This window comes from Myotis myotis, unplaced genomic scaffold (genome assembly GCF_014108235.1).
Source record: "Myotis myotis isolate mMyoMyo1 unplaced genomic scaffold, mMyoMyo1.p scaffold_m19_p_3, whole genome shotgun sequence".
Taxonomy (NCBI): domain Eukaryota; kingdom Metazoa; phylum Chordata; class Mammalia; order Chiroptera; family Vespertilionidae; genus Myotis; species Myotis myotis.
In genome coordinates this window covers 112,529,663-112,543,518 of record NW_023416335.1, presented here as the reverse complement: position 1 = coordinate 112,543,518, position 13,856 = coordinate 112,529,663, and positions in this window count along the sequence as shown.

Genomic DNA, 13,856 nt, shown 5'->3' with positions numbered 1-13,856 from the left:
GGAACTGTGTCTGTTTTTATCATCGTGTCTTCAGCCACTTGATAATGTGCCTCCCCAGTAACATGCTCATTGAGTGAATAAAGCAAACCACTGAATCACCTCCAGAAAGGGCCTTTGATGTATGGGACAACTCATCAGAATCATCTAAAATAAGCAGCTCTGAAAAAAGTGTATATTTGATGCCACAAAGAAAAATTGTAACAGAAGAGAATGCTATGAACTACCTAAGGCACATATTTGAGGAAGCTGGTGTAGAATGAATAGCTGGTCAGTTTAATCATGAGTTTGATGTTTCTTTTCCTGTAGGATTATGACTAATGTAACACAACCATAGATACAGTTAACCTGTAGAAGCAAGTCTTAAATCCTGAGCTGTCACTGAAATTGCAATGACATCATGGCAATAATGATGTGGGAGATTTACGAGTGAAGCACCTTGGTGTGTGCACTGCACTCTGTCCTCTGTTCAGCATCACTCTAACTCCACAATAATTATCGGGCTGGTTATTTGTTAAAACAATATAGACACAAATTTTAGAAGAGAATTAGGTGTCATCACATGATGACCTGCTCCAAGAAGAGGATGATGGATACATTGAGATCTGACCTTAGGGGAACCTCAGTCAGAGTTTAGAAATATCACAAATGAATTGAACATTGGTGCTGGGATTCAATGAGCAAGGCTCAAGAACACAGTGGGAAAAGGAGGAGGGTGTGTGTGTGTGGATGTGTGTGTTGGCCCAGAAAGAATTTGCAGGTATATTTTAAGCTTTCAATCTGAGCACATAACCCTCATTGGCAACAATAGGAATTGAATACCCAACAAAGAGCAGAAAGTGCACACGAATCCCCAGTGCTGAGGATAAATTAGCTACATAAAAGAAAACCTAATGAGGGGTTTGCTCAAAGAGGAGCAAAACACCTTGAAACATTCATAAGCATCGCTCATTAAAAACTGGAGGGATTGTGAAATGGAGCACGACACATATGGTCAAACCATCCTCGCAGCCCCGGTAATGCTGATGACAGTGGTACTAATCTCCAAGCAGTGTGTGCGACCCAATTTTTATGCTTGGACATTATACCAATGGACATTTTTCTGGAATTGGAGACTCAAACTGACATAGCTAAATAAGAAATGTTAGCTGAAACCGGTTTGGCTCAGTGGATAGAGCGTCGGCCTGCGGACTGAAGGGTCCCAGGTTCGGTTCCGGTCAGGGGCATGTACCTGGGTTGCGGGCATATCCCCAGTGGGAGATGTGCAGGCAGCTGATCGATGTTTCTCTCTCATTGATGTTTCTAACTCTCTATCTCTCTCCCTTCCTCTCTGTAAAAAATCAATAAAATATATTTAAAAAAAAAAAGTATCCTCCCTGAATAGCTTAAAAAAAAAAAAGAAAGAAAGAAAAAAAGAAATGTTAGTATATGAATTTAGTTTAGCTTCATTTTGCTAACAGCTTCATCTTCCTAATCCTATCTAATAAAAGAGAAACATGGTAATTGGTGTACGACCGCTACCCTTCCCATTGGCTAATCAGCGAGATATGCAAATTAACTGCCAGCCAAGATGGCGGCCAGCAGCCAGGCAGCTTGAAACTAACATGAGGCTTGCTTGCTTCAGTGACGGAGGACTCCAACGTTCCCCGCCTGCCTTGCTGGCCTCTGAGCCTGCAGTTTAAGAAACATTGTAACAAATATAGAAGCTAAACAAAACCCCAGAAACCAGCTTTCAGCGAGCTGGGATCTCAGAGCTGGAGTTATACATTATTTCGATTATAGAACCTAAACAAACCAGATACCTTCTTTCAGCAGCAGAGGCCTCAGAGCTGGAGCCAGAGCTAAAGCTGGCCCAGAATAAAAAATAAAAGAAAAAAAGGAGCAGTTGGGAGCTTCAGTCCCAGCCTGAAAACAGCCCTCAGCCCCTCACCCAGACTGGCCAGGAACCCCAGTGGGGACCCCCACCCTGAAGGGTGTGTGACCAGCTGCAAACAGCCATCATCCCCTCATCCAGGCTGGCCAGGCACCCCAGTGGGGACCCCCACCCTGATCCACGACACCCTTCAGGGCAAACCAGCCAGCCCCCACCCATGCACCAGGCCTCTATTCTAAATAGTAAAAAGGGTAATATGCCTCCCAGCACCGGGATCAGGATCAGCGGAGCTGTGAGGCCTCCAGGCACCAGGATCAGCATGACAGGGGGCAGCGCCCAAACCCCCTGATCACCCTGTGGCTCTGTGTGTGACAGGGGGCAGGGCCCCAACCTCCCTATCGGCCCTGCTCTGTTCGTGACAGGGGAAGGCGGCCCAACCCCCTGATCGGCCCTGCTCTGTGCCTGATAGCAGGGAGCTCCCCAACCCCCTGATCGCCCTGCGGCTCTGTGTGTGACAGGGTGTAGCGCCCCAACTCTGTCCCCCCTCCCCCCACGGGCCCTGCTCTGTGTGTGATGGGGTAGAGCCATAACCTCCCCATCGGCCCTGCCCTGAGTGTGACAGTGGCAGTGCCCCAACCCCCTGATCGGCCCTACTTGTGGGTGATAGAGGGCGGTGCCCCAACCCCCTGATCGGCCCTGCTGTGTGTGACAGGGGGCGGTGCCCCAACTCCCCTATAGCCCCTACTCCGTGTGTGACAGGGGGGAGCTCCCCAACCCCCTGATTGGCCCTGCTCTGTGCGTGACAGGGGATGGTGCCACAACCTCCCCATCGCCCCTGCCTTGAGTGTGACAGGGGCGGTGCCCCAACCCCCCAATCAGCCCTACCCTGAGCGTGACTGAGGGTGGCATCGCAACCTCCCAATCCGCCCTGCTCTGTGCATGACAGGGGGTGGCGCCCCAACTCCTCAATTGGCCCTGCTCTGAGCCCGACCAGGGGCTGCACCTAGGGATTGGGCCTGCCCTCTGCCACCCGGGAGCAGGCCTAAGCCAGCAGGGCGTTATCTCCCGAGGGGTCCCAGACTGCGAGAGGGCACAGGCCGGGCTGAGGGACCCCCTTCCCCCCTCCGAGTGCACACATTTTTGTGCACCGGGCCTCTAGTATTTTAAATAAAAAGGTAATCTCACATTCTCATTCGTCAAGCATATGCCATAAAAGCACAACTTAATTCATTTTGGCCAAATTTCAACTATTTTGACTCATTTAGCAGGTTAAGGAAGTGGAATGTGTTAGATAGACTTTTTGCCCTGTGAATTCTCTAGGTTGCCTGCTACTGGGATTTTCAGACATAAGTTATACTTACTTCCTTTAGTACATGCCTACCCTTCCACCTTAATCTCAGAAAGGGAATGTCTTTGAGGTAAATCTAGGAGAGCAGCTCCTGAACCACACTGATTCATAATATTGCAGAGGAGCTTTAGAAAGATTCCTGGGTCCCATCCCAGATCGCTGCACTGGCGGTGGCCAGGAGAAAGGTTCTCAGGAAATTCTGATGCAGCCAGCCCAGGGCAGCAATGGAAAGATGCCTCAGCTTCTCTCTCAAGAGTGGCCTGAAGGCCATACCACAGGGGCATATGTTAGCATTCTAGAGGGTCAGTTAACCTTTGTGCTAGCAATTGACGATTTTCTCCAAGCCTGCTTCAAACTCTTCAGAGTACCTAGAGCCTTGTCAAGTTCCTTACTTGGGAGTCATTCTGGTCCATTGCACAACTAGGCATTCAGACTACTTTTCCTTGGGTGGCTCTGGGTGGCTACCTCCAGATAGGAACATTTTAGCCACCCTGCTCTGCTTTCCAAATCCAGAGCTTCCTTCAAGGCCCGGCCAAAGTCCCACCTTTCCTGTGAAAATGTCAGTGACTGCCTTAGCTTCTCCTCCCTCTGACAATCCCCTAGGGAGGCAGAGCCATATATTTTAACACTTAATTGTTTTCTAATTGCTACTAATCTTTTCTGTTCCCTCACCCTTTTAGCAGCTCGAGGCTAGAAACCACGTTTCTCTCATAGTATCTTTAATGAGGCTGGCTGCCCACCTGGCTTACCATTGTGGCTCCAGAGGCCTTGCCCGGCACTAACCTGGATTCCCATGAATATTTGTTGAATCAATGAATTTGCTGATAGAATGATTATTGAACATTGAGTCAGAAAAGCATGGTCTGAGAACAAATGACCCTGTAATACACCCCATTCTATGTCATTCAATCAGCATTTACTAGATATGTATCAAATGCTTCCTTTGTGCCAGGCCAGACACTGTGCTGGGTGCTGAGGACATAGCCACGAATGTTCTTTATCATGCACTAAATGTTAACTTTTAATATGTTTTTTAAAAATAGGTTTCAGAGAGAGGAAGGGAAGAGTAGAAAGAGACAGAAACATCAATGATGAGAGAGAATCATTGGTCAGCTGCCTCCTGCGCGTCCCCTATTGATGATGAAGCCCGCAACCCTGGTTCATGGGCTGACACTCAACTACTGTGCCACACCAGCCAGGCTAAATGCTAACTTTTAAAGGAGAGTTAATTTAAAACGTTTGAGAATGGAATTGCTCTACCCGGTCCAGGAAATGATGTACAACAGGATAGAGATCTGTTCAGTAATAATTATAACTCAGAGAAAGGTAAGCTGACAATCCAGTGCCTGTAACTGGGTTTTGCACTATTATAGTTTGAATAGACAGAACGATAGTGAGGACTGAATTTTTTCCCTTCCTCACCACCTTTTCAGAGTGATAGAGACGTCAGCAAAGCAGGCATTGTTACTCATTTCAAGTTTGGTATATTTTATATTTAAAGTTTAGCTCTTTGGTGGAATGAGCTGGACAAGGCCAGGTCTCACCCATTGGGCACTGGTGTCCTCAGATGTCTCCTCCTTGTGTGACAGAATTCTAGAGCCAAAAGGTCAAGACCTCATTCTAGTCACATTGATCTGAAACCATCCAAGACTTGACGATTTGGTCCATAGGAGTGTATTATTTTTGCAGAAGCAAATTATCTTTACCTATTTAAAGTTACTTTAAAAAATATATATATATGTACATATATATGTATATGTATATATGTATATATATGTATATATATACACACACACATATATATATATATATATATATATATATATATATATATATATATATATTGATTTCAGAGAGGAAGGGAGAGGGAGAGATAGAAACATTAATGATGAGAGAGAATCATTGATTGGCTGCCTCCTGCACACCCGACACTGGTGATCAAACCTGCAACCCAGACGTGTACCCTGACTGAGAATTGAACTGTGACCTTCTGGTTCATAGGTAGACGCTCAACCACTGAGCCACACCAGTGGGGAGTGATTTTTTTTTTTAAAATGTGAAGAGTGTGTATAAGCTTCCTGCTCTGTATGTCACCTAGAGACATTATCTCTCTGTGCACACACCAGAGTCAGCAGAAGGCATTTCAGCCTGATCCAGGGCCAGCCTTTCCATAGCACACACATCAGCCTGTCTGGCTCGTGGTAATTACCCTGTGAACTAATGGCGGGAGAGGCAGCCCACAGGGATTTGTCCTGCTCAGTAATTAGGGCCAGAGAAGTTCTGAGGACCATTAGTGTCACTTTGGAGAGCAGGTGTTACAAACAGTGTCTTGGGGACTTGATCTGACATCGCATGTTTTTTCAAGAAGGAATGAATCTCAGGGAAAGAGAGAAAGGGAGTGAGACATGAATGAGAAACCAGAAGGAGAGAAATTAATGCAAATATAAGGATGAGGAGGGGATGTAGAGGGAAGCAGAGAGAGTCATAGGTTTGAGTAGTTTATCACTCATCAAAAAAGGCAACTGGTGAATTCAGTTAAGAGACAAATGGTTTGTTTCACTTTTATTTTATTTTTTAATCCTCACCTGAGGATATTTTTCCCATTTATTTTTAGAGAGAATGGAAGAGAGAGAGAGAGAAAGATAGAGAAAAGTACCAATGTGAAAGAAACAATATCTATTGGTTGCCTCCTGCATGCAACCCAACCAGTGCCTGGGTTAGAGAGGAGCCCGCAACCTGCCCTTGATTGGAATTGAACCCAGGACCCTTTGGTCTGAAGGCCAATGCTCTATTCACTGAACAAAACTGGCTAGGGCAAGAGACCAATGGTTTGTTTGACGAGGTAGCTGTCCTTGAATAAAGGGGTGACTGTCACACAGGAAGGCCAGTTTTGCTAAGCAAATTGCCATCCAAATGACAACATGTATATTGGGAGCCAGGTGCGCTAATGCTATTCCTGGAGTCCCCAGCATGGGACTTCATCTCATAGAGTCCCTGGGGCTTCATCTAAGTTCTCTGCTTGGAGAGTCCAAGTCATTCTTCCCAGCAAAGGCATCTTGATGAAGTTTAGGTCATTATTTTGAGGCATTAGTAAAGAGGGTTCAGTTTCAACAAATGGTCTATTCTGTGAGGTAGGGGTGAGATAGGGCTGGGAGGAGCAGAGAAATGACTTATTTCCACTATTGTGCTCCAAATATATTCATACTCAAATTACATACTGATTTTCTGCATTCCTTGACTAGAGGTGCCACTGCATTTACCACAGAAAAGTCAGACCTGTCCTTGGGTGGAGTCCAGTCTGGATTTCTGACCACCTGGACACTAGGATTTTCTGATTTCATGTCATTAAATGTTTTCTGTAAGAGCAATTATTATATGACAAAATAAACACTTTGTTTTTATACCTTTGTAAAACCTAATGATAAGACAAATCAGAAAAATAAAATGATTGCAGTCTGTGCTGAGATTTATGTCTAAGAAATTGGGTCACTTTAAGAGACTCTGGAAATCTTGGGCTACATACCCCACTTGGCTCTCTGTCTGTCTACCAATCATCTATCTTTCTTTCTATCTATCTATCTATCTATCTATCTATCTATCTATCTATCTATCTATTCTAATTTATTATCTGTCTGTCTCTCTATCATCACCAACTATTCTATTAGCTATTCCAATATATTATCTATCTATCTATCTATCTATCTATCTATCTATCTATCTATCCTTCCATCACCTATTTATCTATCTTTGTGGTATTTGTTTCCTTGCAGCCAGCTGTCTCCTGGGTTCTGGAAGATTCTGCATAATGCTTTCATATTATCTCAGAACTCAGCATTAGTCTGTTATCCTTAACAATACTCTTCCAGACATGAACTTGTTCTCAGTGCTTAGGCCTTCTGAAAATCCTGAAAGCTGAGGCCCAGCTAATCAGCACCTCAGTGGGGGTGATGATAGAACTAGCTCTGCTTGATTTGGTCATTGTCACTTGTCTCAGGAACAACCTGTTAGTCCCCCAGCTTGAAAACAATTCTACTGCAAAGTTCCTGCCAACTGGCTGTCCTCCAGCACAGTGCAAACAGCAGCCAGCAAATGACCTCCAGGGACCAGAGGCTGCTCTGTCCAATAAGGCCAGGCCCTGTGGTCACAAGAAGTCAAAGTGAGATCTGGGCCCTGCACATGCTAATGACTTACACTCCGTGTTCACCTGCCTGTTTGTCTCTGGAGCCCAGATCTCCCTTAGTCTTTTCTATAAAGTCTTCACCAGCTGTCTGCGAAAAGGGCCACTATTCCTTGTGCTCTGCTGGGTGCACTGTCCTTGCTTCTCCAATTGTTCTTTCTTGGTGACCATTTATTTCCACTCCCATCACCCCACTAGACCATGGGCTCTGATAGGATGTAGGCTGTGTGATTCATCCTTGTTTTCTAAAGACTAGGACAACACTCAGGTATGGACAGCATAGTTCTTATTTAGTGTTTGTGGCATAAATAAATGAGAAAATATGGGAGGTGGTGACACGAGACTCCTCTCTGACAGTCATCACATCTATTTCTCAGGCTTTCCCTTTCTCTCCCCATCTCTGAGGGCATATAAACTCTTCGTCACTTTTATGTCTCTCTGACTCCTTAGTCTAAGAGGTGGCTTGGGGTTTAGTGCCCATATTCTCTATCAGCTTTATCTCTCACCACCAAACCTCTCCCAGTAAAATACTAAATAAGAATAGTGCACCTGCTAAGAAGTCAACACTTCAAGAATGGTCTTCTGGATCCCCATTTGAACCAGGTTCTCACTTTAAGTCCCTTCCTACAAATAAATTGCATGGTCCCACCTGCTGCAGGATGAAGTGACTTGACACTTTGATTTGATGACCTGACAGAGTTGTGTGACTGACCTCAGTCAACCCAGCAAGGACAGTTCTGCAATAGCCCATGTCACTGACAGCTGTGAGGAGTCTGTGGGAGCAACCCATCTTGCGGGAGAGGTCCAGAGAAATAAAAGTAATAGGATCATTCTCTCCTGGTAAGTGGATTGAGAGGGGCGGGGCATGAATCTTTAAAAGCAAAGGTTCTCAAAGTGTGGTCTCCGGACCGGTGGCATCATCACCATCTGCAAACTTGCTAGAAATGCAAAGTTTTGGGCTGAACCTAGACTTACTGGAAAATGTCTGGGGAAAAAGAGGCAGAAATCTGTGCTTTAACAAGACCAACTCTCCCCCCGCACCCCTACTCCTAGGAGACTCTGATACACACTGATGTTTGAGAACCACTGGCTTCACTGAGTCTAGTCTGCAGCCTCTAGCCTTTGAAGCCACTTGTGTTGGGTGCCTGCTGAAACTCACAGCCCAAGGCCACTGCCAACCTGCTAGATCAGAGTCTGAGATCTCCAAGAATTTCCATTTTAATACAAGTGCCTGGGAATTCCATGGTCATTAAAGTTTGCCAAAAAAGGACAAGGGAGTGAGGGTCTGGAAGGGTGGACATTCTGGGTTTGAGAGGCTTGGGAAAAATCAGAGTTGTTCTGACTGCAGGAAACCAAAGGAAAAAAATTGCAAAGTATCAGGCAGCCAAGTAGAATTACTTGGTCAATTTTTGATGATCCAGTTGGAGGATCCACAGGCCCTTTAAATCCTGTTGTTCCCATTTCATCTCAGTTATGGTGTCACCAGTTCCCATGCTTTCTGGCTGGACACCAGCACCTCTGCTCTCCCATCCTTCCTTCTGAGAGTGGCCGGATCTCCTCCATGAGCTCAGGGAGGGGCCTCAGTCCTCTGCTCCACTTCCTCATCCTACCATCACACTGCCAGCCTGCTGCTCAGCCCCCTTGTGGGGACCGCTGATCCACAGCACAGTTGTCCTCTTACTCTGACGGGAGTGGGGAGGTCCTTCCTTCTAATGGCCCTCCACAGAACGGAGAACAGGCTGCAGTTGTAAGCAAGGCACTATGAAGGTCCAGGGATATGTGGAAGAGAAGACAACACAGAGGACATGACCCTTGTCCTACAGACTCAGACCCACCCTGGCACCTCCTATGGGCAGGCCTCCTGCTTTCCTCCAAACTTGCATCTATTCTAAGGGATCATTATTTGTGGTCCCAAATCTGTATGCCTCAGGGTCAAGCTGGACCTGTGGCTTTGAAATGACAGCCCTCCTGGCCCACGGTTGGCAGCTTTTTAAAAATATTGCATTAAACTATTATTAGTACTAGAGGGCTGGTGCACAAAATCGTGCATGGGTGAGGTCCCTCTGCCTGGCTGGTGATCGGGGCCGATGGGGCCATCTTGCCCAGTCCTGAAGTCGGGGGGGGGGGGGAGGTGGTGGCCAGCTGGGGGGAGGGACAGTGGGAGGTTGGCCGGCTGCAGAAGGTTGGCTGTAGGAGCACACTGACCACCAGGGGGCAGCTCCTGCATTGAGCATCTAGCCCCTGGTGGTCAGTGAGCCATCATAGTGACCAGTCATTTGGTCAACTGGTCATAACAGTTGCTTAGGCTTTTATATAGAGAGACTAGAGGCCTGGTGCACAAAAATTTGTGCACTTTGGGGGGAGGGGAGTCCCTCAGCCTGGCCTGTGCCCCCTTGCAGTCTGGGACCCTTTGCGGGTGACCACTTGCTGGCTTAGACCTGCTCCCCAGGGGATTGGGCCTAAGATGGCAATCAGACATCCCTCTGGCAGCCTGGCAGCCCTCAGGGGATGGCCACTTGCCAGCAGGGAGCAGGCCTAAGCTGCAGTCGGACATCCTTAGCGCTGCTGAGGAGGCAGGAGAGGCTCCCACCACCACCGTTGTACTGGCAGCCATCAGCCTGGCTTGTGGCTGAGCAGAGCTTCTCCCATGTGAGAGCGCCCTGACCACCAGAGGGCAGCTCCTGCATTGAGCGTCTGTCCCCTGGTGGTCAGTGTGTGTCATAGTGACCAGTCATTCCCAGTCCGTCTGCTGTTAGGGTCAGTTTGCATATTACCCTTTTACTATATAGGATAGAGGCCTGGTGCATGGGTGGGGGCAGGCTGGTTTGCCCTGAAGGGTGTCCCGGATCAGGGTGGGGGTCCCGCTTGGGTGCCTGACCAGCCTGGATGAGGGGATGATGGCTGTTTGCAGCTGGTCACACCCCCTTCAGGGTGGGGGTCCCCACTGGGGTGCCTGGCCAGTCTGAGTGAGGGGCTAAGGGCCATTTTCCGGCTGGTGGGTGACTGAAGCTCCCAACCTCTCCTTTTTTTCTTTTTTTTTTTTTAATTCTGGGATTTATTTATCTTCTATGGCTGTCACTGGAGCTGAGAGCCGGCTTTAGCTCTTAGGCTCGGCTCCAGCTCGGAGACCTCGGCTGCTGAAAGCAGGTATCTGCTTTTGTTTGGCTTCTATAATTGAAACACTGTTTCAGCTCCAGCTCTGAGGCTGGCTGCTGAAAGCAGGTTTCTGGGGATTGTTTAGCTTCTATAATTGCAACATAGTTGCTTAGAGTGCAGCTCAGAGGCCGGCAGCAGCAGGTGGGGAACCTTGGCTTCCTCCATCACTGGAGTAAGCAAGCCTCCTGTTTGCTTCAGCTGCCTGGCTGCCGGCCGCCATCTTGGTTGGCAGTTAATTTGCATATCTCGCTGATTAGCCAATGGGAAGGGTAGCGAAGTTATGGTTAATTACCATGTTTCTCTATTATTAGATAGGATAGTATTCCAGACTGGCTGAGGGAATGTTAATTCCTTCCAAGGGAAGGTACACTTCTATCCTTAGTCCATTCAGTTCTTTGTTCACCAACTTAGCTGATATTTTTTAGAGTCAGCACAGTGCTGGGTGCTGGATATGCAAAGATAATCAAGTGTCACTTTGCTCCTTGTTGGTCATTCTGAGGAATTAAAGCCTTCAAATTAAATAAGGCTTGGAGCTGCTGTAGTGTTGTTTACCCTGGAGGCCTCCTGAGCCTTTTACAAACACAGGTACCTGGGCCACCCCCACTGGGACTCAGGTTGCTTGACACCTTCAGTGGTTGAATCTGTTCACTAGAGCCAGCTGTGAGCAGATCTGGCACAGACATTCTGACTGAGTGGGGAAACTGGGAGGCCAAAGACCTTTATGGTTTGTGCAGTGCCAGTCATGCTGGGGAAGAGAAGGTTTGAGAATCTGCAGCAGGTCTTGTAATCTACCTGGCATGGGGATGGGGTCAGGGGGTCCCTGTCTGTTGGAATGAAGATGTTTTGGAGGATGTACATCAAGGGTTTGGAGGGAGCCGTTTTCTGGGGCAGGGCCAGTCAAGGGTGCCATGAGGGAGGACTCACTCTCAGGTTATACCAATGCAGGTTGGATCTTGCTCTTCTGTATACTTTTAATATTTTGTTTGTCATGTATATTTTGCATTAATTTTGATTTTAAAAAATATTGCAGTAAACTATTATTTATCACTAGAGGCCCGGTACACAAAATTCATGCATGGGTGGGAAGGTCCCTCAGCCTGGCCTGCACCCTCTCCAATCTGGGACCCCTCAGAGGATGTCAGACTGCCGGTTTAGGCCCGATCTCGCACCAGCAGTCAGACATCCTTCTCACAATTCGGGATTGCTGGCTCCTAACTGCTCACCTGCCTGCCTGCCTGATCGCCCCTAACCACTCTACCTGCCGGCCTTATTGCCCCCAACTGCCCTCCCTGCTGGTATGATCACCCCCAAATGACCCCCCTGCTGGCCTGATGGGGGTCGGGGGGCTGATTGGGGGCAGGACTGGCCATGGGGAGGGGCTGTGGTTGGTGGGCAGGCCAGCCACACCCCTGAATGGGGTGGGGGGTGCCAACCAGGGGCCAGTGGCTTGGGAGAGGAGCCATGGGTGGTTGGCCAGCCAGCCCTGCCCTGATTGGGGTCAGGGGGCAGTTTGGGGTGGGGCCAGGCAGGGGGAGGGGCTACAGGAGATTGGCTGGCCAGCCCTGCCCCCTATTGGGGTGGGGTGGGGTGCGATCAGGGGCAGGCAGCCTCAGGGAGGGGCTGTGGGCCTATTGTGGTGGGGCAGGCTGATTGGAGGCAGGGCTGGGGTGGGGAGGAAGGGAGGGGGCTTTTGGCCAGCTGGCTGGCTCTTTTTTTTTTTTTTTTTTTTTGGCAATTTCATGACTTTTATTTGTGGTGCCTGTGCTGTGTCTCAAAAATACCTTCTCCTCCTGCTCAGGAGTGTGGTGGGGAGGGGGCAGTAAAAAATAGAAGATTTCCCTCCCTAATTTCACACAGACCCTATATCTAGGCCCACCTGACCCAGGCCTGTGGGATGCTTGGCACATTCTCAGATCTACTCAGGGGCTGGAGGGATGACTGGTGGCAGCACATGTGAAAGGGGACCTCTGGGTGCCCACTCTGGTCCTGGCTACTGGTCCTGGCACTTCCTGGTCCTCAGTTCCTTCCTGGTCCTGCCTGCAGCCCTGGTCCCCCTACCTGGCTCAGCCTCCCATCTCCATCCTGGCCTCAGATGGCCCCATTGGCTCCTGGGGGCTCTGTCCTCCCCTCCCAGCCTGGAGGCCCCAAGGGGAGGTTATAGCTTCTCAGAGACTCCCCAGAAGCCCTGTCACTCATGTTCACATAGGGGAAGCGTGTGTGTAGCAGAAGCTGGTGTATAAATGCGGGTGCAGGGCCAAGTCCTCTGGGGTCACTTGGACAGTTTGCTGATGATGTGGATCAGGCCACGTTCTTCTCCTTGAGGTGCTGGTTGTCAGCCCGGAGGTTGGACAGGCCCTTCAGCTCCTCTTCCAGCTCAGCGGCTTTGCACTCCAGGGCCCTGCACTCAAATCTCTCCAGCTCCAGGAGGGCTGGCCTCTCTGCTAAGCACTCCTGCCTCTGGGTGGTGTGTTCCAGCTCCATCTTGAGCTGCGCCAGCCGCAGCGTGGTCTGGGTCAGGGCCTCACGAAGTCTCTAGTTCTCAATGTGCAGCTTTGCATAGAGCTTCCTGAAGCCTCCCTAGGGCTCTTCCGATTCGGGTTGGGTTCTGGGTTTAGGTCTTGCTGCCTCTGGAGGGGAAGGGCTGGATCCTGGGCTGATGTCGGCTGGCTTCACTTCCTCCCCCTTCGCAGGCCCTCTCCTCTCCTTGCCAACTCTGCGGTGCTGCCTGGAGGCCTGTGGTCCCTGTCCCTACCCATCAGGCTCCTCTACTCTTTGGGCAGGGCCATCAGAATTCTTAACCCCATGGACTCCAGGCTGCCATGAAGGGTCCAGGCTTTGTGTGCTCTGCTCTTGATTGGGATGGGAGAGTCCGATCAGGGGCAGGCTGGCAGGGGGAAGGGCCTGCGAGGTTGGCTGAAGGCCCCAACCTCTGATCAGCTGGTTTGCTGGCTACACTGGGTGTCATAGGGACCAGCCCAATGAGGGCCATCTTCTGCAGGCTTGTATCTCCACTGACTCTGGCTCCAGCAGCCCAGCACCACAGCCGCGGGGCTGGGGCCTGGATCCCCCTGCAGAGTTGTTTTCTGCAGCTCTGGGCTGCACCTGCATGTTGTTCTCTCAGGCTCGGGGCCATGCTGGGCCCCTCCTCCTGAGCTGGCCATGACCGTTACAGCGTCCTGACCTAATTTGCGTATTACTTCTTTACATGTATAGATGATTACTGTACTTTTTGGTGTTCCATTCAATTTTGCACCAGGATCCAAGACACCGGCCCTGCTCTGGAGAAGCGAAGTGGTGTTTATTGC